Source organism: Balaenoptera physalus (genome assembly GCF_965194825.1).
Source record: "Balaenoptera physalus genome assembly, chromosome: 3".
Lineage (NCBI taxonomy): Eukaryota > Metazoa > Chordata > Mammalia > Artiodactyla > Balaenopteridae > Balaenoptera > Balaenoptera physalus.
Genome location: NC_138890.1, coordinates 113804664 through 113832500, shown reverse-complemented (window position 1 = coordinate 113832500; position 27837 = coordinate 113804664). Strand labels below are relative to the sequence as shown.

The following is a 27837-nucleotide window of genomic DNA, read 5'->3' as shown; positions in this document are numbered from 1 at the left end:
ACGGGCGGGGACTGCGGGAGGCGCGAGAATGGGCTCCGTGGAGCGGCCCGGAATGGTGGGGCAGAGTCTTTGGACAGGGCCCTGCACCCCGAAGGCCTTCAGTGGGCGCCAGGTCTCTGCAGAGTCAGGGTGCGCGGGAGGTGCCGGCTCCCAGGGCCTGAGCGGACCGGGCGGGACGCACGGAGGCCGCTGGGCCCTGGCTGCGCTCTCCTCGCCCTCCTCCCGGCAGCCAACACGCAAACCAAAGTTTCCCGAAGTGCAGCTCGTACAGCCAGGGCCTCACACTGACCTGGGACGCGCTGTCGAGTCGGCGGGGCGCCTCCCGCCTCCCCGGTTCCGCTTGGACCCTCCGTGCCTGTGGCCCCGGGGCGCCGTCCGGGCTGGGATGTGGTCTTCGGCGGCTCGAGTCGCAGATCCCGGTAGGTGCCGCCGTGTCCCCGCCCCCATCCGGCGGAGAGATGCGGGCGTCTGACCCCGAGCGGCGAAGCGTCGTAGCGGGGGCCAGGAGGCGCGCACCTCGCCAGACGCCCGGGCTGCACGGCGTTTCCGTTGGGAGTGACGCGCCGGTTCGCGGCTGTGCTGCAGGTGTGGGAGGCGGCCCCGGGGGCCAAAGTGTGGCCACTGAAGCCCCGCCTTCTGTCCCCACGAGTATCCGCCCTCCCCCCATTCCCACACCCCAACCCGGCCACCGCGCTTTGGCCTGAGCGACTTGGCCCAGAGCAAGGGCGGCAGCGTCTTTCCTACAGCAGGGCGTCGGCCACCCCTCTATAACGGCCCTTGGTCCCCCAGCCCGTCCACATTTGCATCCCTCCCCCGCAGTTCATCTCCACCCGGCTGGTCCGTGTGTCTGTCCCCCACGGGTCTCTCTTCCCCCTTCCCGTCCCTGTACCCTCTTTTGGTAAAGCCAGAGCCTCACTTCAGGTTGAGGCATTCGTGAGAGCAACCGTTCTTCTTTTGTTTTGATGAGTTTATAACTTCATTATACTATTATTAAAATATTAATACATATTAAAATTCCACAACGTATATTTTATGTATTAAACTCCACTGTGGAATTAAAGAGAGATGAAATTAAGAAGCAGCAATGATTTTAACTCATTTATAAGGGATCATCTGGTGGAGAAAAGACTATGACCTTTTGCTGTTGTTGTTCAGATGATGTCAATTTAAAATAATTTGTAGTTTTGACTTCTCAAAGGGGGAAAGTACACTTATCTCTGAGCAGGCTTCCTTTATTTAGGAAAATAATCCGCTAAATTTGGCCCTTTAGTAAGTATATGTTAAGCAAGTTCACAGGTCATTTTAACCCAGAGTTGGTCTCTACAGAGCTGGAATCTTAGATCTGGGTTGACCATTGCCCACAACCGTTTGTTTGGGAAGGTCGGGGATTCACAGGAGGGGATTGGGCAAATTTGCATGAAGGCACCGGTCTCCTTTCCCCCATTAAAAAAGTTTTTAATAATGTATAGTAGATGTTTAATAGGTGCACATTTCACAATTTCAATGATTTTGCTCAAACTAAAGCATCGTTAAGATCAAGAGACAGAATATTACCAGCTCTCCAGAAGACTGTCTCATATTTCTTCCTTCCAGGGGGCAGAGTAGTGGCTTCAACCAGCCTAGATTACTTTGGCTTGTATTTGCACTTTATAGCAATTGAATCATACAGAATATACTCTGTTTCTGGCTTCTTTCACTCAACATTATGTTGAAGAGGTGCGTACTGTCTATGGATTTAGCTTGTTCATTCTTTTTGCTGTATAGTATTCCGCTGTGTGAATGTACCAGGATTTACTCATTTTATTACTGATACGCACTGGGGTAATTCTCAGGTTTGGGACATTACAAATAATGCTGCTAGGAACATTATAGCAGATGTCTTTGGTGAACATATACACACATTTCTGTTGGGTACGTACCTAGGAGTGGAATTGTGAGTCATGAAGCAGGCATATGTTCAGCTTCTGCAGATATTGCCAAACAGTTTTTCAAAGTAAGTGATCTAATTTTCACTCCTATTTTATTAGTTTCTTATTGCTGCTTGTAACAAATTACCACAAGCTTAGCTTAAAACAACACAAGTTTATTCTCTTACAGTTCTGGAGGTCATATCTAAACTGGGTTTTCCATGACTAAAGGTGTTGGCAGGGCTGAGTTACTTCTGGAGGTTCTAAAGGATAATCCATTTCCTTGCCTTTTGCAGTTTCTAGAGGCTGCCTCCATTCCTTGGCTGGTAGCCCCTTATTCCCTTCATATCTCAGGGTCTCTCTCTCTCAACTCTGCTTCTGTTATCACATGTCTTTGTCTCCCTCTGCTTCCTTCTATCCTCTTGCTTCACTCTCATAAGGACCTTTGTGATTATACTGGGCCCACTCGGATAGTCCAGAATAATCTCCTATGTCAAGATCCTTAGTTTAATCACATCTTGCAAAGTTCCTTTTGTAACATATCCATAGATTCCAGGGATTAGGATGTGAACCTCTTTGGGGAGGGCATTATTCAGCCTACTACACCTGTCATCGGGGTATTGGAACATGTTGGATGGATGGAGAGAGGCTGGACTGGGGGAAAAAAGGACAATGAAGCCCTGGGATACAGTTCACCTGGAGGATTAGTGCTGTTGACTTGGGCGCTGTGACAGGGCTCATAGGCAGGAGAGGGAGGCTGATGCTGGAACATCACAATCTTGGTGCCACCAACACATCTGAGGCAAGAGGCTTTCATATAGGGAATGAGAGTGCAGGTCAATTTGGGCCTGGGTACCTTGCTGAGTGAAAAGTTAGGGAAGGCAGACTGTCCTTTGTGGGAGTTGGGAACAACAAGAAAACAATGGAGAACAGATCAGATTTTGCACTGTGGGCAAGGTCCTCTCAGTGGGCGGTACCCCCAGCCCATGTCATGTCCCTGTCCATCCTCCAGGCCCTGGGGACTGACCTGTTTCGGGGCTGATGGTGGAACTGTGGGGACTGACTTCCCACATAGGTGAGGTGAGGTGAGGATGAGGTGGGATGGAAGAGCTTGTTAATCTAGGCAGGCGTGCCCTGCCTTCACCGTAACTTGAATGTTGAAGGGAGATGACTTTAACAGTCAGGGCTTGAGGATGAGGACATATAGTTTCTACCTACTTCTGGCCTAATTTTAGTCCAGCAAACACACCTTGAAAGAAACAGGACAGATGTTATTATCTCCACTTTACCTATGAGAGCAGCAGGGCTCCAAGCGGCCCTCTAATTTACTCGAGGAGCCTCAGGAATGGAACCAAGAACAGAATGAAACTTGCAGCTCTTCCTGTCGTCCTTGGCGCTGCTCCACCTCCCTACTGTGTGAGATTCACTGAGACGCAAGGTGATGGGAGCTGAGAGGCAGAACTGACCCAAGGTGTGCAAACCCAATTCAACACATCCTACTTTGTGGGTGATAAAGCGGGATGATCTGGAATATGAAACATGCTGTCCTCATGGTTTTATACCATTAACAATATGTTTTGGTGGGGTTTTAGGAACAAGTAAAAGTTGATGCCTGTGTTTGATAAGCATCTTGATCTGAAATCCCTCCATCTACTTTTTGCCTTCCAGAAATAAGCTGAACACTTTGGTTTACTGGTGGAACCCCTCCAGCTCTCTTAAAAATTGTGGTTATACTAGAATTCATTTACTATCTATTTAATTCTGATCTCAAGACAGAGAGGAGGGGCTTCCCTGGTGCCACAGTGGTTAAGAATCCACCTGCCAATGCAGGGGACACGGGTTCGAGCCCTGGTCCAGGAGGATCCCACATACCACGGAGCAATGAAGCCCGTGCGCCACAACTAATGAGCCTGTGCTCTAGAACCCGCGCACCACAACTACTGAGCCCACGTGCCACAACTACTGAAGCCCACGCACCGCAACAAAGAGCAGCCCCGGCTCACCCCAACTAAAGAAAGCCCGTGCGCAGCAACGAAGACCCAATACAGCCAAACATAAATAAATGAATAAGTAAATAAATTTATTAAAAAAAAAAGAATACTTTAACTTGTCTAGGTGGCATCAGGGAAGGCTTCTCAAATGAGGTAACATTTCCAGTGAGACCTGAAGGACAAGTAGGTATCATATCAGTGAAGAGTAGAGGGGCTTTTACATGGAGAGAAACAAACTTCTAGTCTATTTAAGCCATTGTCATTGGAGGGTCTCTGTTACATGCATCCATATCTATTTCATGATGAATATATTCTTTGTACCAGAACAAAGGGTGGACCAGTGCAGGGAGGCACTTTGTGTGCCAGGATAAAGGACTCTGGGTTGCTAGCTGCTTCTCTTTAGGGAGGTTTTCTTTGGTTGTCCCCTGAATATCTTAAAAACATAACAAAAACCAAAGGCCTCTTACTCACTGATACCCCTGCAGTTCCTCAGACAAGTTCTCTGAGCTTACTGCATATTCTGGAAGACTGTCTCAGTCCTTGAGCTTGTTGACAAAACTCTCTTCTATTACATTGGCCTTGGGAGGGGTCCCACTTAACGGCAGCAATCCAGTGGGAACCTTCCTGCCTTCTTGTTCTCAGGGTGGAAGAACTGTTTCTTAGGCTTAGAGGATTTGTTCTAGAAAGAGGCTGAGAAACTTAGCTCTAGTGTCTCTTCTGACATCTGTCACCTAAACTCCAGATACCTCAGAAATCCCAACTGATCTATAAAACCAGGACAGTGCAACGACTTAAGGAAACTAACATCAGCTCTGTGAAGAACTTTAGACCAGAACGAAATACCAAATAGTATTATTTTTACTTTAAAACTCAGTGACAACCTATGTTCAGAAGGAAGATGTGTTTTTTCTTCCGATGATTCATTATTCATTCCAAATACTCATTTTGTCATGCAGATGACATGACATCTAAATATGAGCCATGTAAATATGAAAAGCCAGCTCAATAAATTAGTCAGCATACTGATGAATATGTTTTCATTTACTGGACCAACTACTGATTCATGTATATCAACGAAGAGATGAAGTAATGCTGGAATAATCAGATGTAAACCTCTTGATAACATGATTAACCTCTTAATCAAGAGGTTAAGTTTATGTGTTAAGTTTATAATCATAAGTGAGAAAACTATGTGTCATTTTGCATTGTCCAGCATCCAAACACCTTTTCTATTTTGGCAAATCCAAGATGAGTGGAAGCCGGGATCTGACTTCCCACTCTGGAACATGGACCGGAGCAGATAATTCCCCTTTGGACTCCTTAGACCTGTGTATGGACATTTGAGCAAGGTTCAGCCAATCAGAGGCTCTTTACTGAGACTCTGAGTCTTTAGGGAGTGATAACAAGGCTAGAGACAGCTAGGGATCACTCAGAGTGGCTGGATGGACTTGAGACTTCGGCGGATGGTGACAAGGATCCAGGGCAGAGATGCCAGAGGCAGAACCCTACACTTACTGAACCTCTGGTGGAATCTTGACTGTGCCATACACCCCTGAGTTCCTGTTTCCAAGGCTGATTCTCCAGTCTTCCTGAAATTCTTTGAAATATCAGGTATCTTTCAAATAAATTTCTTTTCTGTATAAGTTAGCCTGTGTTAGTTTTATTATTTGGAGAAACACTGGCTGATATACACTCTATGTGAGAGTAAGATACAGGGTATTATTCTGTACCTGGTCCAATTCTAGATCAGGAAGAATTAATTTAAAAAACTACAGTTACTTTTAGGGTCCAACTGACAGGAAAGCATGTATTTTACAAAAGATGTTGCATTCTAACGTTTGTTCAGTGCACTTAATTGCTACTCACCCTTTTAACACACAAACGACTAATCAGGGACAAGCCACAGTCTCCAAGAGCCTGACAGAAAGGCAGTGGTATTTTAGAATTCAAAAGGATCTTTGAAACCATCTCATCCAAACCCGTCATTTTGCAAATAAGAAAATTGAGAGTCAGGCTGGCTAAATGATTTACCCAAATTGTATAGCCACTTTGTGAAAGAGCAGGGGTTATAATCAGATACCACTCCTGGAGAAAAGATGGGGTGGGTGGGGAAGGGAGAGGCAAAGACAGGTATCCAGTTTGCAGAACTGAGATCTAAAAGTGTGTGTTTGGTTACGAGGCCAGGGCAGTCACAGAATCAGGTCACGAGGTCAGAGAATTGCCACACAGAAAAGTTGAGTAGGTGTTGAGTTGCTGCTGGAATGCAGGGTTGGCTAAAACAGGGTAGGCTCAGAGCCAGGGTAATACCTGAATTTTTCCTCTTGTCCCAAACATGTGTGGATAAGGAGCCTAAGTGTTTAAACACTTTTTTTTTCAACCCTGTGGGAACTTGTCACCTTTCTAAAACTCTCATGAATCCAGCTGCACTTCTGGAACTTTGGTCCCTTCTTCTTTTGGTCATGATGTTGAAATGCCTAGTAGAATTTCATTGCAATTGGACATGTCACCAGTCGGTGACACTATCTGGCCATTAGGGAGAATTATTCCTTCAGTTTAAGGTATTTGCTTTACATGTTGGGCAGATATTAGTTATATGCTCCCCCTGCCAAAAAATAAATAAATAATAGATCACTTCAAAGGACAGAATTTGTCTCATTCAGGCTTGAAAATTGGTAATTAAAATAAAACTGCTTTCTCAGGCATTACTACCATGCAGCATGCTTTTTTTTTTTGTGCTTCACAAACATAATTTTTTATTTGCTATGTGGAATAAAGACTAGGGAAGGGAGACACAAAAGTTAGACACACCAGTTAAGAGGGTATTGTATTACAAGGGTACAAAATAATAGGAAAGGGCAATTACAAAGGTAATTAGGAGAGAAAGCCAGTTCAGGAAATTGTATTTCTTTCTAATTGATAGACTTCCAAGAATAGTATTTTGGTTTTTTTTTTAACATCTTTATTGGAGTATAATTGCTTTACAATGGTGTGTTAGTTTCTGCTGTATAACAAAGTGAATCAGCTATATGTACACATATATCCCCATATCTCCTCCCTCTTGAACCTCCCTCCCACCCTCCCTATCCCACCCCTCTAGGTGGTCACAAAGCACCAAGCTGATCTCCCTGTGCTATGCAGCTGCTTCCCACTAGCTATCTGTTTTACATTTGGTAGTGTATATATGTCAATGCTACTCTCTCACTTCGTCCCAGCTTACGCTTACCCCTCCCCATGTCCTCAAGTCCATTCTCTACGTCTGCATCTTTATTCCTGTCCTGTCCCTAGGTTCATCAGAACCTTTTTTTTTTTTTTCAGATTTCATATATATGTGTTAGCATATGGTATTTGTTTTTCCCTTTCTGACTTACCTCACTCTGTATGACAGACTCTAGGTCCATCCACCTAACTACAAATAGTTCAATTTCATTTCATTTTTTGGCTGAGTAATATTCCATTGTATATATGTGCCACATCTTCTTTATCCATTCATCTGTCGATGGACATTTAGGTTGCTTCCATGTCCTGGCTATTGTAAATAGTGCTGCAATGAGCATTGTGGTACATGTCTCTTTTTGAATTATGGTTTTCTCAGGGTATATGCCCAGCAGTGAGGTTGCTGGCTCATATGGTAGTTCTATTTTTAGATTTTTAAGAAACCTCTGTACTGTTCTCCACAGTGGCTGTATCAATTTACATTCCCACCAACAGTGCAAGAGGGTTCCCTTTTCTCCACACCCTCTCCAGCATTTATTGTTTGTAGATTTTTTGATGATGGCCATTCTGACCGGTGTGAGGTGATACCTCACTGTAGTTTTGATTTGCATTTCTCTAATGATTAGTGATGTTGAGCATCCTTTCATGTGTTTGTTGGCAATCTGTATATCTTCTTTGGAGAAATGTCTATTTAGGTCTTCTGCCCATTTTTGGATTGGGTTGTTTTGTTTTTTTTTTTAAACATCTTTATTGAAGTATAATTGCCTTACAATGGTGTGTTAGCTTCTGCTTTATAACAAAGTTAATCAGTTATACATATACAATATGTTCCCATATCTCTTCCCTCTTGCATCTCCCTCCCTCCCACCCTCCCCATCCCACCCCTCTAGGTGGTCACAAAGCACCAAGCTGATCTCCCTGTGCTATGCGGCTGCTTCCCATTAGCTATCTATTTTACATTTGGTAGTGTATATATGTCCATGACACTCTCTCACCCTGTCACATCTCACCCCACCCCCTCCCCATATCCTCAAGTCCATTCTCTAGTAGGTCTGTGTCTTTATTCCCGTCTTGCCACTAGGTTCTTCATGGCCTTTTTTTTTTTTCCCTTAGATTCCGTATATATGTGTTAGCATACTGTATTTGTTTTTCTCTTTCTGACTTACTTCACTCTGTATGACAGACTCTAACTCCATCCACCTCATTACAAATACCTCCATTTCATTTCTTTTTATGGCTGAGTAATATTCCATTGTATATATGTGCCAAATCTTCTTTATCCATTCATCTGTCGATGGACATTTAGGTTGCTTCCATGTCCTGGCTATTGTAAATAGAGCTGCAATGAACATTTTGGTACATGACTTCTTGAACTATGGTTTTCTCAGGGTATATGCCCAGTAGTGGGATTGCTGGGTCGTATGGTAGTTCTATTTGTAGTTTTTTAAGGAACCTCCATACTGTTCTCCATAGTGGCTGTATCAATTTACATTCCCACCAACAGTGCAAGAGGGTTCCCTCTCCTCCACACCCTCTCCAGCATTTATTGTTTCTAGATTTTTTGATGATGGCCATTCTGACCAGTGTGAGATGATATCTCATTGTAGTTTTGATTTGCATTTCTCTAATGATTAATGATGTTGAGCATTCTTTCATGTGTCTGTTGGCAATCTGTATCTCTTCTTTGGAGAAATGTCTATTTAGGTCTTCTGCCCATTTTTGGATTGGGTTGTTTGTTTTTTTGATATTGAGCTGCATAGGCTGCTTGTATATTTTGGAGATTAATCCTTTGTCAGTTGCTTCATTTGCAAATATTTTCTCCGATTCTGAGAGTTGTCTTTTTGTTTTGTTTATGGTTTCCTTTGCCGTGCAAAAGCTTTTAAGTTTCATTAGGTCCCATTTGTTTATTTTTGCTTTTATTTCCATTTCTCTAGGAGGTGGGTCAAGAAGGATCTTGCTGTGATTTATGTTATAGAGTGTTCTGCCTATGTTTTCCTCTAAGAGTTTTATAGTGTCTGACCTTACATTTAGGTCTTTAATCCAGTTTGAGTTTATTTTTGTGTATGGTGTTAAGGAGTGTTCTAATTTCATTCTTTTACATGTAGCTGTCCAGTTTTCCCAGCACCACTTATTGAAGAGGCTGTCTTTTCTCCATTGTATATTCTTGCCTCCTTTATCAAAGATAAGGTGACCATATGTGCGTGGGTTTATCTCTGGGCTTTCTATCCTGTTCCATTGATCTATATTTCTGTTTTTGAGCCAGTACCATACTGTCTTGATTACTGTAGCTTTGTAGTATAGTCTGAAGTCAGGGAGCCTGATTCCTCCAGTTCCATTTTTCTTTCTCAAGATTGCTTTGGCTATTCGGGGTCTTTTGTGTTTACATACAAATTGTAAAAAAAATTTTTCTAGTTCTGTGAAAAATGCCATTGGTAGTTTGATAGGGATTGCACTGAATCTGTAGATTGCTTTGGGTAGTAGAGTCGTTTTCACAATGTTGATTCTTCCAGTGCAAGAACATGGTATATCTCTCCATCTGTTTGTATAGTCTTTAATTTCTTTCATCAGTGTCTTATAGTTTTTTCTGATTCAGGTCTTTTGTCTCCTGAGGTGGGTTTATTCCCAGGTATTTTATTCTTTTTGTTGCGATGGTAAATGGGAGTGTTTCCTTAATTTCTCTTTCAGATTTTTTGTCGTTAGTGTATAGGAATGCAAGAGATTTCTGTGCATTAATTTTGTATCCTGCTACTTTACCAAATTCATTGATTAGCTCTAGTAGTTTTCTGGTAGCATCTTTAGGATTCTCTATGTATAGTATCATGTCATCTGAAAACAGTGACAGTTTTACTTCTTCTTTTCTGATTTGAATTCCGTTTATTTCTTTTTCTTCTCTGATTGCTATGGCTAAAAATTCCAAACTATGTTGAATAATAGCGGTGAGAGTGGGCAGCCTTGTCTTGTTCCTGATCTTAGAGGAAATGGTTTCAGTTTTTCACCATTGAGAATGATGTTGGCTGTGGGTTTGTCATATATAGCCTTTGTTATGTTGAGGTAGACTCCCTCTATGCCCAATTTCTGGAGAGTTTTTATCAAAAATGGGTGTTGAATTTTGTCAAAAGTTTTTCTGCATCTATTGAGATCATCATATGATTTTTATCCTTCAATTTGTTAATATGGTTTATCACATTGATTGATTTGTGTATATTGAAGAATACTTGCATTCCTTGGATAAACTCCACTTGATCAGGGTGTATGATCCTTTTAATGTGCTATTGGATTCTGTTTGCAAGTATTTTGTTGAGGATTTTTGCATCTATGTTTATCAGTGGTACTGGCCTGTAGTTTTCTTTTTTTGTGACATCTTTGTCTGGTTTTGGTATCAGAGTGATGGTGGCCTCATAGAATGAGTTTGGGAGTGTTCCTCCCTTTGCTATGTTTTGGAAGAGTTTGAGAAGGATAGGTGTTAGCACTTCTCTAAATGTTTGATAGAATTCACCAGTGAAGCCATCTGGTCCTGGGCTTTTGTTTGTTGGAAGATTTTAAATCACAGTTTCAATTTCAGTGCTTGTGATTGGTCTGTTTATACTTTCTATTTCTTCCAGGTTCAGTCTTGGAAGGTTGTGCTTTTCTAAGAATTTCTCCATTTCTTCCCTGTTGTCCATTTTATTGGCATATTGTTGCTTGTAGTAATCTCTTATGATCCTTTGTATATCTGCAGTGTCAGTTGTTACTTTTCCTTTTTCATTTCTAATTCTGTTGATTTGAGTCTTCCTCCTTTTTTTCTTGGTGAGTCTGGCTAATGGTTTATCAATTTTGTTTATCTTCTCAAAGATCTAGCTTTTAGTTTTATTGATCTTTGCTATCATTTCCTTCATTTCTTTTTCATTTATTTCTGATCTGATCTTTATGATTTCTCTCCTTCTGCTAACTTTGGGGTTGTTTTTGTTCTCCTTTATCTAATTGCTTTAGGCGTAAGGTTAGGTTTTTTATTTGAGATTTTTCTTGTTTCTTGAGGTGGGATTGTATTGCTATAAACTTCCCTCTTAGGACTGCTTTTGCTGCATCCCATAAGTTTTGGGTCATCGTGTATTGACTGTCATTTGTTTCTAGGTATTTTTTGATTTCCTCTTTGATTTCTTCAGTGATCTCTTGGTTATTTAGTAGCATATTGTTTAGCCTCCATGTGTTTGTATTTTTTACAGTTTTCTTCCTGTAATTGATACCTAGTCTCATAGTTTTGTGGTCAGAAAAGATACTTGATATGATTTCAATTTTCTTAAATTTACCAAGGCTTGATTTGTGACCCAAGATATGATCTATCCTGGAGAATGTTCCATGAGCACTTGGGAAGAAAGTATATTCTGTTGTTTTTGGATGAAATGTCCTATAAATATCAGTTAAGTCCATCTTGTTTAATGTGTCATTTAAAGCTTGTGTTTCCTTATTTATCTTCATTTTGGATGATCTGAGCATTGGTGAAAGTGGGGTGTTAAAGTCCCCTACTATGATTGTGTTACTGTTAATTTCCCCTTTTACGGCTGTTAACATTTGCCTTATGTATTGAGGTGTTCCTATGTTGGGTGCATAAATATTTACAATTGTTATATCTTCTTCTTGGATTGATCCCTTGATCATTATGTAGTGTCCTTCTTTTTCCTTGTAATAGTCTTTATTTTAAAGTCTGTTTTGTCTGATATGAGAATTGCTACTCCAGCTTTTTTTTTGATTGTCATTTGCATGGAATATCTTTTTCCATCCCCTCACTTTCAGTCTGTTTGTGTCCCTACGTCTGAAGTGGGTCTTTTGTAGACAGCATATGTACGGGTCTTGTTTTTGTATCCGTTCAGCCAGTCTATGTCTTTTGGTTGGAGCATTTAATCCATTTACATGTAAGGTAATTATTGATATGTATTTTCCTATTACTATTTTCTTAATTGTTTTGGGTTTGTTATTGTAGGTCTTCTCCTTCTCTTGTGTTTCCTGCCTAGAGAAGTTCCTTTAGCATTTGTTGTAAAGCTGGTTTGGTGGTACTGAATTCTCTTAACTTTTGCTTGTCTGTAAAGATTTTAATTTTTCTGTCAAATCTGAATGAGATCCTTGCTGGGTAGAGTAATCTTGGTTGTAGGTTTTTCCTTTTCGTCACTTTAAATATGTCCTGCCACTCTCTTCTGGCTTGCAGTTTCTGCTGAAAGATTAGCTGTTAACTTTATGGGGATTCCCTTGTATGTTACTTGTTGCTTTTCCCTTGCTGCTTTTAATATTCTTTCTTTGTATTTAATTTTTGATAGTTTGATTAATATGTGACTTGGTGTGTTTCTCCTTGGATTTATCCTGTATGGGACTCTCTGTGCTTCCTGGACTTGACTGACTATTTCTTTCCTATGTTAGGGAAGTTTTCGACTATAATCTCTTCAAATATTTTCTCAGACCCTTTCTTTTTCTCTTCTTCTTCTGGGACCCCTACAATTTGAATGTTGGTGTGTTTAATGTTGTCCCAGTGGTCTCTGAGACTGTCCTCATTTCTTTTCATTTTTTTCTTTATTCTGCTCTGCAGTAGTTATTTCCATTGTTTTATCTTCCAGGTCACTTATCCATTCTGCTGCCTCAGTTATTCTGCTATCGATTCCTTCTAGAGAATTTTTAATTTCATTTATTGTGTTGTTCATCATTGTTTGTTTGCTCTTTACTTCTTCTAGGTCCTTGTTAAACGTTTCTTGTATTTTCTCCATTCTATTTCCAAGATTTTGGATCATCTTTACTATCATTACTCTGAATTCTTTTTCAGGTAGACTGCCTATTTACTCTTCATTTGTTTGGTTTGGTGGGTTTTTACCTTGCTCCTTCATCTGCTGTGTATTTCCTTGTCTTCTCATTTTGTTTAACTTACTGTGTTTGGGGTCTCCTTTTCACAGGCTGCAGGTTTGTAGTTCCCAGTGTTTTTGGTGTCTGCCCCCAGTGGGTAAGGTTGGTTCAGTGGGTTGTGTAGGCTTCCTGGTGGAGGGGACTGGTGCCTGTGTTCTGGTGGGTGGGGCTGGATCTTCTCTTTCTGGTGGGCAAGCCTGCGTCCAGTGGTGTGTTTTGGGGTGTCTGTGAACCTACTATGATTTTAGGGAGCCTCTCTGTTAATGGGTGGCGTTGTGTTCCTATCTTGCTAGTTGATTGGCATGAGGCGTCCAGCATTGGAGTTTGCTCGTCGTTGCATGGAGCTGGGTCTTAGCATTGAGATGGACATCTCTGGGAAAGCTTTCACCGATTGATATTACGTGGGGTCAGGCGGTCTCTGGTTGTCCAATGTCCTGAACTCGGCTCTCCCACCTCAGAGGCTCAGGCCTGACACCAGCCCAGAGCACCGAGACCCTTTCAGCCACACAGCAGGTAGGAGACAGCTAAATATGCAAGTATCTCAATGGCTTCTTAAGTGATGGGGAAGATGTGATGCATGAAGGAATCCAACTCAAGTCTCACAGCTTAGTTCTGTGATCTTGGACCAGGCAGTTAACTTCTGTGTGCCTCAGATTTCCTTTCGTGCAGCACCTCCTCACCCCAAAGGCCCAGTCAGGTGCGAGGGAAGGGCTGTCGCTCACAGGCTGTGCAGGGAGGAAGCCTGGGAAGCTGGCGCAGGATGCTGGCACAGGACCAAACTCCAGCATGCTTTAATGTTACGTTATTGACAGATGGGATGTGTCGAAATCACTGATGTGCTTCAGGATAGCTCATCTCTTCTGCATGCTCTTGCCATTTAGAGTTTCTTTTTGTCTATCATTTGGTTTATGCCCAATATAGATCTTCTTACTATTTTTTTAAAGTTACATTGCTGGATGAGCAAACGACCTGCAGTGGAAAAAAAAAACCTCTTTCCAAACCAAGCTGGTGACTATGTAGGGGATGGTGGTATCCTAGTACAGAGAAGACTAGAGAATCCTGGCAAAACTAGGACAAACTTTAGTGGAGAAAGTCCAGCAATATGTTACTCCAGGAAAAAGGATTGTTCAAAGAAGGACTGTTCCTGCTGACGTTTTACCTCCTACTTAACAAATATGTAGAAGGAAGAAAGAAAACTAAGAAATGATCACCTGATTAAGATACAATATTTTAAAATATTTTTTAACTTTGAAAATATTTGGTGAGTGTTTTTACATCGCAGTGTGATGAAAATAGCTGTTATATTCTGTATTAAAATAATGTTTAGGTGATAATAATCATTGAGGAATATGATACTTTGATAGTTCATGGATTTAAGTCAAGGATGTGCTATTTCTTAAGCAATGGGGAGTTTAATAATTAGAATATTAACAATTAATGTTGCTTTCAGTTTTGTTTCTAATTCAAGGAAATCATTTTAAGCATGAAATGTTAAAATGGATTATGAGGCCTTCGTACTAATGTAATATAGTCCATGTCTCTAAGTTCTGTGGAAAAATACACAGAACCTGTCAATGTTTCTTGGAAAAGAAAACCACCTTTTCTGTGATTTTCTGGTGGCTGAATTTTAAGTGTTCCTTGATTCCAGTTAAAACTGATTATGCTTAGGTAAGAGAGTTCACCCAGGATATTCTCTGCAGACAGTTTTCAGGATCTTATGCAAGGTAAGGCGATGACTGAATTGTAGTTTGAAAAGAACAGGAAGATGTTTCCAACATACTAATTGGTTCTGGTTTACCATCATGAGCAGCATTCAGTGAGGAGTTAGTTAATGAGTATGGATGGAGTCACCATCGCCACTGGTCAAATCATTTCTTGGAAATGGACCGGACACATTCCTTCCTCTGATCCTTTGTTTGCTCATTTTGTCCTTTCTGTCCCCTCTTTTCCTCTCTACTTTTCTAAATCTTACATCTCTTTGGAAACCTAGCTCACCTCCTGCATGGAGCCTTGGCCAACCATCCCAACCACCATGGCATATTCCTTTTTAGAATTCCTATGATACTTACATGGTAATAGTCATTTGGTCTTTAATTTGTATGTAGATTATTCTTTACGTGCCTTACCTTCTTAGCAAAATTCTAAGCTCTTTAAGGTCCAGAGTCATATCTTAGATCTCTGAATCACTGCTGGTGCCACCTCAGTACAGGCAATGAGCACTGGATGACTGATCAACAACTCCATTCAGCATGATGGTTCATTTTAAACTCTGCAGAGAGAAGAAACCAGCATGCAGGGAAGAGAGCTGCTTTCAGATTTCCCAATCCAGACTCAGCCTAAAAGTCATGTTGGAATTCCTGAGATATCCCCACATAATAACTACCCTCTTAGCTTAAGCTAACATGAGAATGTTTCTGCTATTTCCTTCAAAAACACATGGAACTGACAAAATTAAATTAGGTCCTGGAATGTAATTATAAAAGGCAATGTACAACTTCTCAGATTATCTTTTTTTTAATATAAATTTATTTATTTTATTTATTTATTTTTGGCTGTGTTGGGTCTTCATTGCTGCACACGGGCTTTCTCTAGTTGCATCAAGTGGGGGCTGCTCTTCCTTCCGGTGTGCAGGCTTCTCACTGCGGTAGATTCTCTTGCTGCTGAGCATGGGCTCTAGGCCCACGGGCTTCAGTAGTTGTGGCTCGCGGGCTCTAGAGCACGGACTCTAGAAAACAGGCTAAGTAGTTGTGGCGCATGGGCTTAGTTGCTCTGCGTCATGTGGGATCTTCCCGGACCAGGGCTCGAACCTGTGACCCCTGCATTGGCAGGCAGATTCTTAACCACTTCGCCACCAGGGAAGCCCCTCAGATAATCTTTGATGATATCACTGTTGGGAGCAGGAAGCTTTGGGGGGTCCTGGAATAGATTAAATGACTTGGAAAGCTTTTACTGAGAGTCTTTTGAGTGTTGGGCAAGATTTTAGTTATGAGTATAGCAGATGCTTTTGGTGCCTCATGTCACATCCCCTTGGATCACCTCTAATTTCAGCCAGGTCTCCATTACCTAATAGTGACCTTAGGAATGTGCCCTTTAAATACTTTCTGTCCTTTCTTGCTTTATTCTCTCACTTCTTCTTCCTAGGATCGCATTCCACCTGTTTCCAGACCTTGTCGAGGGGGAACTTGAACTAAGACAAATAAATATATAGGATATGATATTTCCCCATTGACATCTTCTAAGTTTAGATGGAGTATTTGGACACACATTGTTGGAAACAGTAAAATGAAAATAAAAGGCAGACTTCAATTCAATGACACACAAGTAGTACAGGGTCTAGTACTTTATAGTTGATATAGATTTTATTAAATTTTTGTAGTAATTCTTACAGCTCTGATAATTCTAACCAGGAAGATTTGGTTCTTCCAGAACTATTATTTCTTTTGATATTTTATTAATCTCATATACCACTGAAGCACTCTGTTCTTAGCAAAGTATGAAGAGGTGGGATTGGGTACGTTTTGTACTGTATCCTTAGTGATCTGTAATTGTATCCTGCCATTCAAATGCTATTCTGTTCAACTTTACAGAGCTTAAACATTCCTTAACATTTTGCTTTTCCTAATACTAAATGGAACACTTAGGTCTTCATAAAATTATCTTGGAACATGTCATGGGAGTAATCGAAATGAATTGAAGTTATGATTTTGTACTTGGGAGCAATTGTTTTAAAGGACAAAGAAAAGGAATTTAATTTTTTGTTGCCAAACCAATATAACAATATTAAGAACAATTTGATGAATAAAAACATCATCAATAGAGAAAACATACTAAACTTGTTATTTTAATTTTATAGATTTTTGTGCTTGGCCATGATACAGATATATCTTTTACACAGTTGTAGCATTCATAAAATTTTGTATTCAGTCCTTTATTGAGAGAATTTTGGAGCATTAAATAGTCATCTTGAGAGATTTGCTAGTCACATGTAGTTTCCTGGGATTATATACAGTCAGCAGTCCTTCATCATCAAGGCTATTTTCCTGATAACCTTTCTTGAATCACCTAATTTGTTTTATAGTCTCGTTTAGATCAGGGAATCTTGATTTCCATATTTATGAAAGAGGTCACTATAGAATGCCTCAAAATAGCAAGCTTTTAAAATGTTTAAATTTTTTTTTAGCTTTGTTGAACAGAAATATGTATTATGAAAGCAGGACATTGTTTGGATTTGCATTTCAGAGTCTGGGCAAGACCCTTCTTTACTGCTACACTTTGATTTTTACTTTCTTCCAAATCCTATGATGATAACTTATCATCAGAGATGATGATGTGCCTTACTGTGGGTCTTTAAAATTTATTTTTGCTGTGCTTTCAGTGGTAGGACCTTTTACTATGAACACTCCCATCCTTCAATTCTAGGAATTTTTCTTTCATTATTTCTTTGATAATTTATTTGTTTCCCCTTCTCTGTTCTATTTGTCTGCGTCTCCTATTTTTAGCATGTTAATATTGGATTAATCATATGTATAATTTCTCTCCTATTATTCATCCCTTTGTCTTTTTCTACTTTTGGTAGGATTTACTCATATTTATCTTTCAGCTTCATAAGAGATTGTTTTCATTACTAATGTCATATTTTAAATTTTTATTAGTTTGTTTTTAACAACTGAGGTTTACTGAAAATATCAAACGAAAGTACTTCATACACACAGTTGTCAGCAGAACCCAGGCAGCTCAGCAGTATAATAAAAGGTGGTTTATCCAGCAGTCTGTTGAAGGGGGATGCTGCTAAGGATGCTTGAGCATAGCCATAGTACATTTGTGGTGTGTGTGTGTGTGTGTGTGTGTGTGTGTGTGTGTGTGTGTGTGTGTGAACTATCATCATATCTTTTAATTTCCAAGGACTCTTTTTTGGCATCTGAATATTCTTTTTCTATAGCATCATCCTCTTGTTTCACAGATATATTATCTTATTTAATCTCTAAGGCTACTAATAAGATCATTTTGAAATTTTTTTCTCTTCTTTTTGTTATTTCCAAGTTCATATTTTCCATATCACATTGTCACAATTTTGAATCTAATGGGAGAGAGTCTTCAAAAATGTAAGGAATATTCCCAGAGTTTAATCTCATTACCTCTGATTGGCTCAAGTCAGGTTATTTGCTTATTCTCGAACCAGTCACTGTGTAGGGCAATCACAGTTTTCCATTTGATTGGGAGTGGATCGATGTTCTTTCCTAGAGCTAGATAGAGAGTTGGCTCTATCAGAACTGAGAGTAAGATAGAAGTGGGCCTTCAAAGAAAACTAGGGGGCTGTTACTAGGAAAAGAACAAAGGGATATTGGATGGCCACAAAAATAGCAAATATGCTTACCACAGCACCTGGTACAGGGGTTTCCTCTGTAACAACCTGGCCTAGAGCTCAAAGGTTAGTGTCAGAATTCCTGCAGTGACCAGCTACTCACAATTTCAAGGCAACCCAGTCTATTCCCAGGTAATATTGTTTTTTTAAGAACTGAGGTATAGTTGATATACAATATTATATAGGTTTCAGGTGTACAACATAGTGATTCACAATTTTTAAAGGTTATATTCCATTTATAGTTATTATAAAATATTGGCTATATTCCCTGTGTTGTACACTATATCCTTGTAGCTTATTCATTTTATACATAGTTGTTAGTACCTCTTTATCCCCACCCCTATCTTGCCCCTCGCCCCTTCCCTCTCCCTACTGGTAACCACTAGTTTGTTCTCTATATCTGTGAGTCTGTTTCTTTTTTGTTATATTCACTGGTTTCTTTTATTTTTTAGATTCCACATACAAGTGACATCATACAATAATTGTCTTTCTCTGTCTGACTTTTTTCACTTGGCATAATATCCTCCAAGTCAATTCATGTTGTTAAAAATGGCAAAAATTCATTCTTCTTTATGGCTGAATAGTATTCCATTGTGTGTGTGTGTGTGTGTGTGTGTGTGTGTGTGTGTGTGTTTATCTCCATTCCTTAGGTTGCTTAGATGGACACTTAGGTTGCTTCCATATATTGGCAATTGTAAATAATGCTGCTATGAACATTGGGGTGCATGTATCTTTTTTAATTAGTGTTTTCATTTTCTTTGAATATATGCCCAGGAGTGGAATTGCTGGGTCATATGGTAGTTCTATTTTTAGTTTTTTGAGAAACCTCCATACTGTTTTCCACAGTGACTGCACCAATTTATATCCCTACCAACAATGTATGAGGGTTCCCTTTTCTCCACATACTTGCTAACATTTGTTATTTCTGTTCTTTTTCATGATAGCCATTCTGACAAGTGAGAGGTGATATCTCATTGTGGTTTTAATTTGCATTTCTCTAATGATTAATGATGTTGAGCATCTTTTCATGTGCCTGTTGGCCATCTGTATGTCTTTTTTGGAAAAATGTCTATTCAGGTCTTCTGCTCATTTTTTAATCAGGTTGTTTGTTTTTTTGATATTGAGTTGTATGAGCTGTTTATATATTTTGGAGAGTAACCCCTTATTGATCACATCATTTGCAAATATTCTCTCCCATTTAGTAGGTTGTTTTTTCATTTTGTTGATGGTTTCTTTTGCTGTGCAAAAGCTTTTATGTTTAATTAGGTGCCATTTGTTTATTTTTGCTTTTATTTCCTTTGCTTTAGGAGACAGGTCCAAAAAGAAAATATGAATGTCAAAGAATGTTCCACAGATACACTGCTTTTTAAGAAAGTCTTATATTGCACCAAAATATAGCTTCCTTTAGCTGTCATCCATGACTCTAGCTCTGCCCTTTGGTGTACCCCTGAATTATGTGACGGCAGCTCTTGGGTTCCAGGTCTTTCTTTTCAGAATCAACATCACCTGTTGCTATAGCAATTCCTAATCTGACAGCATTTTGAATCCTTTCTCCATCTTAGACCCTTTCTTTCTTCCTCTAGGTTTGTGCATTTTGGTATAGCATGAGTGGCCTAGTTTATGAGTATCCACCATTTAGTACAGTTGATTCAAATTAGTTTCTGCATGTAATCTAAGAATATGTAAAGAGTTTACATATATGGTCCTTCTATTACAATAATTCCTAAACCTTTGTTGCACAAAAGAAACTTAAAAATCCTGATACCAGACCAACATTGGACTTTCTGGGATGGGGGATGGAAATTCTTGCACCAGTGTTTTTTTTTTTTTTTTTTTTAATAATAATTTCCAGTTCTCTGCTGAGATTTTCTATCTATCTATCTATTATCTATCTGTCTATCTATCTATCTATCTATCTATCTATCTATCTATCTATCTATCTATCATCTACTTGTCTTGGCTGTGCTGGGTCTTAGTTGTGGCATGAGGGATCTTTGTTGCGGCGTGCAGACTTCTTAGTTGCGGCATGAGGACTCATGTTGGGGCATGCATGTGGGATCTCGTTCCCCAACCAGGGATCGAACCCAGGCCCCCTGCATTGGGAGCATGGAGCATTAGCCACTGGACCACCAGAGAAGGCCCATAGCACCAGTGTTTTGTTAAGATCCCCAGGTGATTCTAATGTGTAGCCCAAGCCAGAAACTGCTTTACTATGTGACAGACCTCCTTAAAAATATGCTCTCAATGGTTAGAGGTTTCTTTAAGGTATGCTTTTAAGAAAATGAATTTGAGGCATATCTCCATTGTTTGCCTTCGGCTAACCTTGTTCACTTTCTGTGAAGGATTATTCATCAAGTCACATCAGAGGAAGCAACCTGGGGCAAAGCAGTGATTTGGCCATATGTAATTACTGAGGTTTCTGGGAAAAATGTTTATATGAATCCTAGGTAAAACCATAATTTTTATGTAATTTTCTCAGTTTGGTTGATAACTCCTGGAGAACACTGCCTGACTTTATTTAACTGACCTCATGCAGCATCAAAAGTAGCATTATGTTCTGGTGGGAACTTAAGAAGAGCTTTTGAAATTATTTTCAACCAAAAAAATGTAGTCTTGTCTTTTATGAGTGTGGATTAGAGGCCATCTGTGAAACTGCTGAGTTTTACAGAAAAGCCTTCATTCAGACTGACATTTATCTTGTAGTGTGGCAGTAGAAAAAGATTCTGAAACATTTGCAGAACAAAGGTTAAGGCCAAACTTTCTCAGTATAATGTTTATAGAGGATAAATCTCCACAAAAAAGGGTAGATTTATTATTTATGTTTAACTACAGTGGCTATTGTGTGTTAAAAAATCTCATATTATGTGGAATCTAAAATATGACACAAATGAACTTATCTACAAAACAAACAGACTCACAGACATAGAGAACAGACTTGTGGCTGCTAAGGGGGGGGGAGGGTGGTAGAGGGATGGATTGTGAGTTTGGGATTAGCAGATACAAACTATTATATAGAATGGGTAAACAACAAGGTCCTATTGTATATCACAGGGAACTATACTCAATATCATGTGATAAACCATAATGTAAAAGAATATGAAAAAGAATGTATATATATGTATAACAATCATTTTGCTGCACAGTAGAAATTAACACAACATTGTAAATCAACTATACTTCAATAAAATAAATTTTTAAAAATCTCATACTAAATAAAGTAGATTCACTGAGAAAAAATGGAAAGGAGAGAGGTTGAGAATAAGAGGGAAAAAATCTAGTGAATTTTCATAGGAGCCTTCTTTGAACTGTCTCCTGCCACTTCCTGACTTCAGAGCATTTTCCCCCATTTTTATTTTGAATATTTTCAAACATGTGGAAAAGTTGAAAGAATATTGCAGTGATATCTGTTTATATCCTTATGTATCCTGAAGGCCTGAAAATCAGGAGAGCTGATGGCGTAGTTCTTCTTCAAAGGCCAGCAGCCTTGAGACCCAGGAAGAATGGATGTTTCAGTTTGAGTCTGAAAACAGGAAAAAAAAGGTAATGTCCCAGTTCAAAGACAGTCAGGCAGAAAGAATTCTCTTACTTGGGGAAAGGTCAGCTTTTCTGTTCTATTCAGGCCTTCAACTGATTGGATGAGGCCCACCCACATTAGGGAGAGCAATCTGCTTTACTAGGTATACCTATTTAAATGTTAATCTCACCCAAAAACGCCCTCACAGAAATATCCAGAATAAAGTTTGACCAAATATCTGGGGACCCTGTGGCCCAGTTAAGTTGACATAATTAACCATCACACCTTGTGTTAGTTTTCTATTACTACACAAAAATATCACAAATTTAACACCTTAAAACAACACATATCTGTTATCTCACAGTTTTTGTGATTCAGGATCTTGGCATGGCTTAGCTGGGTCCTGTTCTTAGCGTCTCTCAAGGCTGCACAAGGTGGTGAGCAGGGCTGTGGTCTCATCTGAGGCCCAACTGGGGAAGGATCTGCTTCTAAGCTCACTCAGGTTGTTGGCAGAATTCAGTTCTTTGAGGAGTTCAGTTTCTTTCTGGCTGTCAGCTGGAAGTCATCTTCAGATCCTAGAGGCTACCACAGTTCCTTGCCATGTGGGGCTCCCAACATGGCCACTTGCTTCCTCAAAGCTAGCAAGGGAGAGAGAGACTCCACTAAGACAGAAACTGGAGTCTTATGTAACTTAATCACATAATCACGTACGCATAAATATGTGCACCCTACATCTTTGCCATATTTTATTATCTACACACACACAAGTCCTGCTCACAGTCAAGGACAAGGCGTCACAAAAGAGCATGAACTCCAGGAGGTGGGGATCATGGGAGCCACTCCAACTGTGCACCACAATTCTCTATTTAGATTCAAGAATTGTTAACATTTTGCCACATCTGCTTTCTCTCTGTCTCTCTCTCCATACATATACACATACAAACACATACACATGCATACATTTTTGTTGAACTATTTAAAAATACTTGTCATGATTAACATTACTCTCTAAATAAACATTTATCTCCTCAGAGTAGTACATTTTTACATAACTACAACACTATTATCAAACTGTTTTCAAAATTAACAATTATTTCATTTAATCATTTAATATTCAGATCATGTTCAGATTTTCCAATTGTAAAACATGTCTTTTGTAAATATTTTAAAACCAAGATTCAATAAGTTTTCATGCATTACATTTGGTTATGTCATTTTAGTCTCTGTTAGTCTAGCTCAGTTATGCCACTAAATTAAAAATTTTTTGAATTATACTGTGCATATAGAAAAGTACAAAAATCATTGGAAGTTGTAGCCTGCATTATAAGCTAGAAAAATAAATAAATAGGTGTAAAGTTTGGAAAGGAAGAAAGAAAACTATCTTTACTTCCAGATGATATGATTATACACAAAGAAAACCCCAAATAATCTATAAACTATTAGAATAAACAAATTCATCAAGGTCTCTTGATATAAGGTCATTATTCAAAAATAATTTCTAGAGACCTCCCTGGTGGTGCAGTGGCTAAGAATCCTCCTGCCAATGCAGGGGACACAGGTTCGATCCCTGGTCCGGGAAGATCCCACATGCTGCGAAGCAACTAAGCCGGTGCATCACAACTACTGAGCCTGTGCTCTAGAGCCCACGAGCCACAACTACTGAGCCCAAGCACCTAGAGCCCGTGCTCCTTAACAAGAGAAGCCACTGCAGTGAGAAGCCTGTGCACTGCAACGAAGAGTAGCCCCTGCTCACCACAACTAGAGAAAGCCCGCATGCACAATGAAGACCCAATGCAGCAAAAAATTAATTACATGGGACTGAGTGAACTGATGAGGATGATTATAATTTTTGTGACTTTCTGTTTGAATTAAAAAAAAAAAATCCCACAAGGACTCAGAGGCAAAGAATATACAAATCAATTTTCACTGCAAAGTAAAAGAGCTGTTACAGTGGAGGATTACTGGACTGGATGTCTATATTATGACATAGTATGAGTGTGTTTCGTGTTTGGTAATTGCAATCATTGTTGCTTTTGTTGTGGTCATCCGTTTACAATGCTTGGTGTCAGTCTATCTATCTCTTGTAAAAATAAAATACAGTGTGTGTGTGTGAAAAAAAAAAAAAGAGGGAGGGGATATGGGGGTATAGGTATACATATAGCTGATTCACTTTGTTATACAGCAGAAACTAACACAACCTTGTAAAGCAATTGTACTCCAATAAAGATGTTAAAAAAAAAAAACCCAATGCAGCCAAAAATAAATTTATATTTAAAAATCATTTATATATACTAGCAACAAAAAATGAATGTAAAAAATTTAATTATAACACCATCAAAAAACACCAAATTCCCACAAGCAAACCTAACAAAAGATGTAAAAGACCTCTCCTCTACACTAAGAAGTATAAAATGTTGATGAGAGAATTAAAGAAGACCTAAATAAGTGGAAAGATGTTAAATCTACATAGTTAATCTTTAGATTCATAATAATTCCAATTAAAATGGAAATTGACAAGGTGATTCTAAAATTTATGTGGTACTGCAAAGCACCTAGAATAGTCAAGGCAATGTTGAATAAGAAACAAATTTGGAGGATGTGTACTATAAGATTTCAAGACTTTCATTAAAGGAAGAATAATCAAGATGGTGTGATATTAGCGCAAGGAAAGACAAATAGATCAATGGCATAAAACAGGGAGTCCAGAAATGTATGCAAACACATATTGTCCCTTGATATATGATAAAAGCACTACTGCAGTCATGTGGGGGAAATTATTACCTTTTTAATAGATGGCCTTGGAGCAATGGGGTATTTATATAGAAAATAAAATAAGATTGACCCCTACCTCAAATGACATACAAAAAGTAATTTAAGGTGGATCATAGACCTAGATGTGTCAAATGAAACAATAAAGTTTCTAAAGGAAAACAAAGAAAAAAGTCTTCCTGTCCTTAGGAAGATAAATATATCTAAAATATTAAACAAAAGCATTAACCTTAAAAGAAAAAAAAACCTGATAAATTGGATCTCATTAAAATAAAGACTGTTCATCAGAAGACACAATAAAGAAAGCAAAAAGAAAGCCACAGATGAGAAGACAGCTTCAGTGCTTGTATTTGACAACTTTCTCAGAGTTTCAGAATATACAGAACAACTCCAAATAACTAAACAAAACAAAACCCAAGCTTTAAAACAATGGACAAAAGCATTAACAAGTACCTTACAGAAAAGTTATCCAAGTGACTAATAAACATATGTAAAGGTGTTAGACATCATTAGTCATAAGAGAAATGCAAATTAAAACCACAGTGAGATACGATTATCCACTCATCAAAATAGCGAAAATTAAAAAGATGACAAATCCAAGAGTTGAAGAGGTTATGGAAATATTAGCATATCTCAAATATCTCATATATTGCTGGTAAGAATAAGGCTGGTACAACTACTTCTGAAATTGTTTGGCAATATCTACTAAAGCTAAACATAGGTCCACTCGATGACTCGGCAAGTCCACTCTTAGATTTATAACCAAAGAGAAATGAGTGCCTGCGTCCGCCAAAGATATGTACAGGAATTATTCATAATTCAACACTAGAAACAACTCAAATATCCACCAACAGGAGAATCAATAAACATAATGTGCTATATTCAGACAATGGACTATTATACAACTTAAAAAAACTATTGACACATGCAGCAGTCAGGATGAACTTCACAGGTGTTATGCTGAGCAAAAAAGGATCAGACACAGAAGTTGGATGAAGTTCAGCACGTGAAAAACTAATCCAATACGATAGGAGTCAGAATAGTGTGTGTGTGTGTGTGTGTGATTTTTAGATGGGAAATGGGCATCATGGAACTTTCTGGGGTGTTGAAAATGTTCTATATCTTGATGTGGGTGGTGGTTACAAGTTGCATATAATTGTAAAAAATCCATCTAACAGTATGTATTAAGATTATTACTTTATGCCCTTCACTGTATGTGTACACCACAATTTTTTTTAAAAAGTTTTAAAAGAAGAAAAATAGACAGATTTTAAGTTTATGACTGAATTTTCACAAACTGAACAGCCCTGATCTCTTCCCATCACTATCCCCCTAAGTGTAACCAGGATCCTGACTTAAAACACCATAGATTAGTTTTGCCTGTTTATGAACTTTATGTAAATTGAACTGTAGCGTAATGATTCTTCTGTTTCTGTTTCTTTTACTCATCATTATATTTGTGAAATTTATCTATTCTCTTGTGTGCAGTTGAAGTTCATTCATTCTTGCTGTATAGCATTACAATATAGGATTGTACCAAAATTTATCCATGCCACTGTTGATGGGCATTTGGGTCATTTCTAGTTTATGGCATTGACATTTTTCAGAGTCCAATCTAGTTTTCTTAAAAAATATTCAACACTCTGGTTTTATGATGGTGCGATTTGACTTGTTCCTTTATCCTCTGCATTCTAATAAATTAGAATTTGGGTCTGGAGGCTTGATTCAATTCAGATTAAATTTTTTGGCAAAAGACTACATACGTAGTGCTGTGTACTTGACTCTGCCAAATTTCCCTCCATGGGAGCTGTACCAGAGTATGCTGTCAAGCTTTTCAGTTTTATGGTGCAATTTTAATTGGCATTTTTCTTATTTTTAGTGATGTGAGCAGCTTTTCACATACGTAAGGGCCATTTGTGGTTTTTCTGTGACCTTTCTGTTCTTTTGCCATTTTTCTATCAGCCCTTTGCTCCTTTTCTTGTTTATTCTTCAGTACTTTTTATATATTATGGAGACTGAAACTTTTTTTAAAAAGGTACGTGATTGCCCAAAGCTCAACCAATCCATGTGTTTTCTTTTAGTATTCTCTATGATTTATTCTGGGTTTATTAAAGGAGAAATGATGACTTTCCCTGCATCCTTTTCTACTGAAAAACTGGAATATATGAGATGTCTACTTTCATCCCCAACTATACATGACCTGGACAGATGCTACATACACTACTGCAAATATAGGCTGTCTTGTTCTTTATATATCTATGACCCCTTGTCAGCTCCATGTCACATTGCTGCCTGTTCTGGAGCCCACATGGCATAAGCATGTGCTCTCTCTTCTCAGAGAGGCTTGCTCCGTCTCTCCATATTCACAGGGATTTAAGCTCTGCATATGAATTATCTTCAATTACACATATGACTTCCTTTCCTTCACTTACCCTGCGAGCTCGGCCCCCCTCCTGACTCCTTCCTTCTTGCCACCTGCTCTTCAGGACCAGCTCCCTCACCTCTGCTCTGAAGCCCTCAGGGGTGACCTCCCTCTCCATCACTTCCCTCTCTCACTTTTGTCTATCTTCATTCTTGGCTTCATTGACATCTTTCCTTTCAGCTAATCTATAAATACATGTTCCCCACCCCCCCATCCTAAATCCTTCTCTAGAATAGGTTTGTCAGGACAGTTTCTTGTGTGCACAATGGGGATAGCCAAGTATATTACTAGGCAGAGCACTAGGAGTTCTGGACTGGGCTAGAGACTTAGGGAGCATAAGAAAAACAGCACATTACTGAGCCTTTCAGAGAACATCTACCCCGAATGCTACGTAAACACACACACACACACACACACACACACACACACACACACACACACACACACACACGGCTAAAACTTTGAAACTACAGCTTATCCTTATGTTGGTCCAGATCAAATTCTTAGTTAAGGCAAACACCTCTAATCTTTGTCAGAGAATAATGATTTGTTCTGTCTCTGTCCAGAGCATACTCCTGAGTGGCAGGATGGGAGTGAGCAGCTAGTCTTAGGGACGGTGGGGTTTTCTTCCAATTAATGAGTCTCCCTCACCCCTGCAGACAGGTGTCTGCCCAGGGTCCCTACCATGGACCGTCCCTCTCACACTATACCTTCTCTGGACCCATCGTCTCAGATGCTTTCACATTTTGATGTCTCCACATCTCGACCTCCATCGCAGCAACAGGCTGGCACATCCA

At 39.3% G+C, this 27837-nt stretch overlaps 1 protein-coding gene and 1 long non-coding RNA gene across 6 annotated transcripts in view; both read right to left on the bottom strand.

Moving 5' to 3' along the window:
- The window catches only part of LOC309659071, a 128705-nt gene that overhangs the window by 32741 nt on the left and 68127 nt on the right, over positions 1-27837 (bottom strand). The gene's annotated exons all lie outside the window — the stretch shown is intronic.
- ANKRD34B (ankyrin repeat domain 34B) overlaps positions 1-27837 on the bottom strand; it is a 77394-nt gene that overhangs the window by 17166 nt on the left and 32391 nt on the right. For 4 of the 5 annotated variants that reach the window (XM_082458128.1, XM_082458132.1, XM_082458129.1 and 1 more), the window contains exon 1: positions 290-18408. The gene's annotated coding sequence lies outside the window, so the exon portion shown is untranslated. Of the gene's footprint in view, positions 1-289; positions 18409-27837 lie in introns of those variants that run through there. The other variant, XM_082458130.1, reaches the window with a different exon arrangement.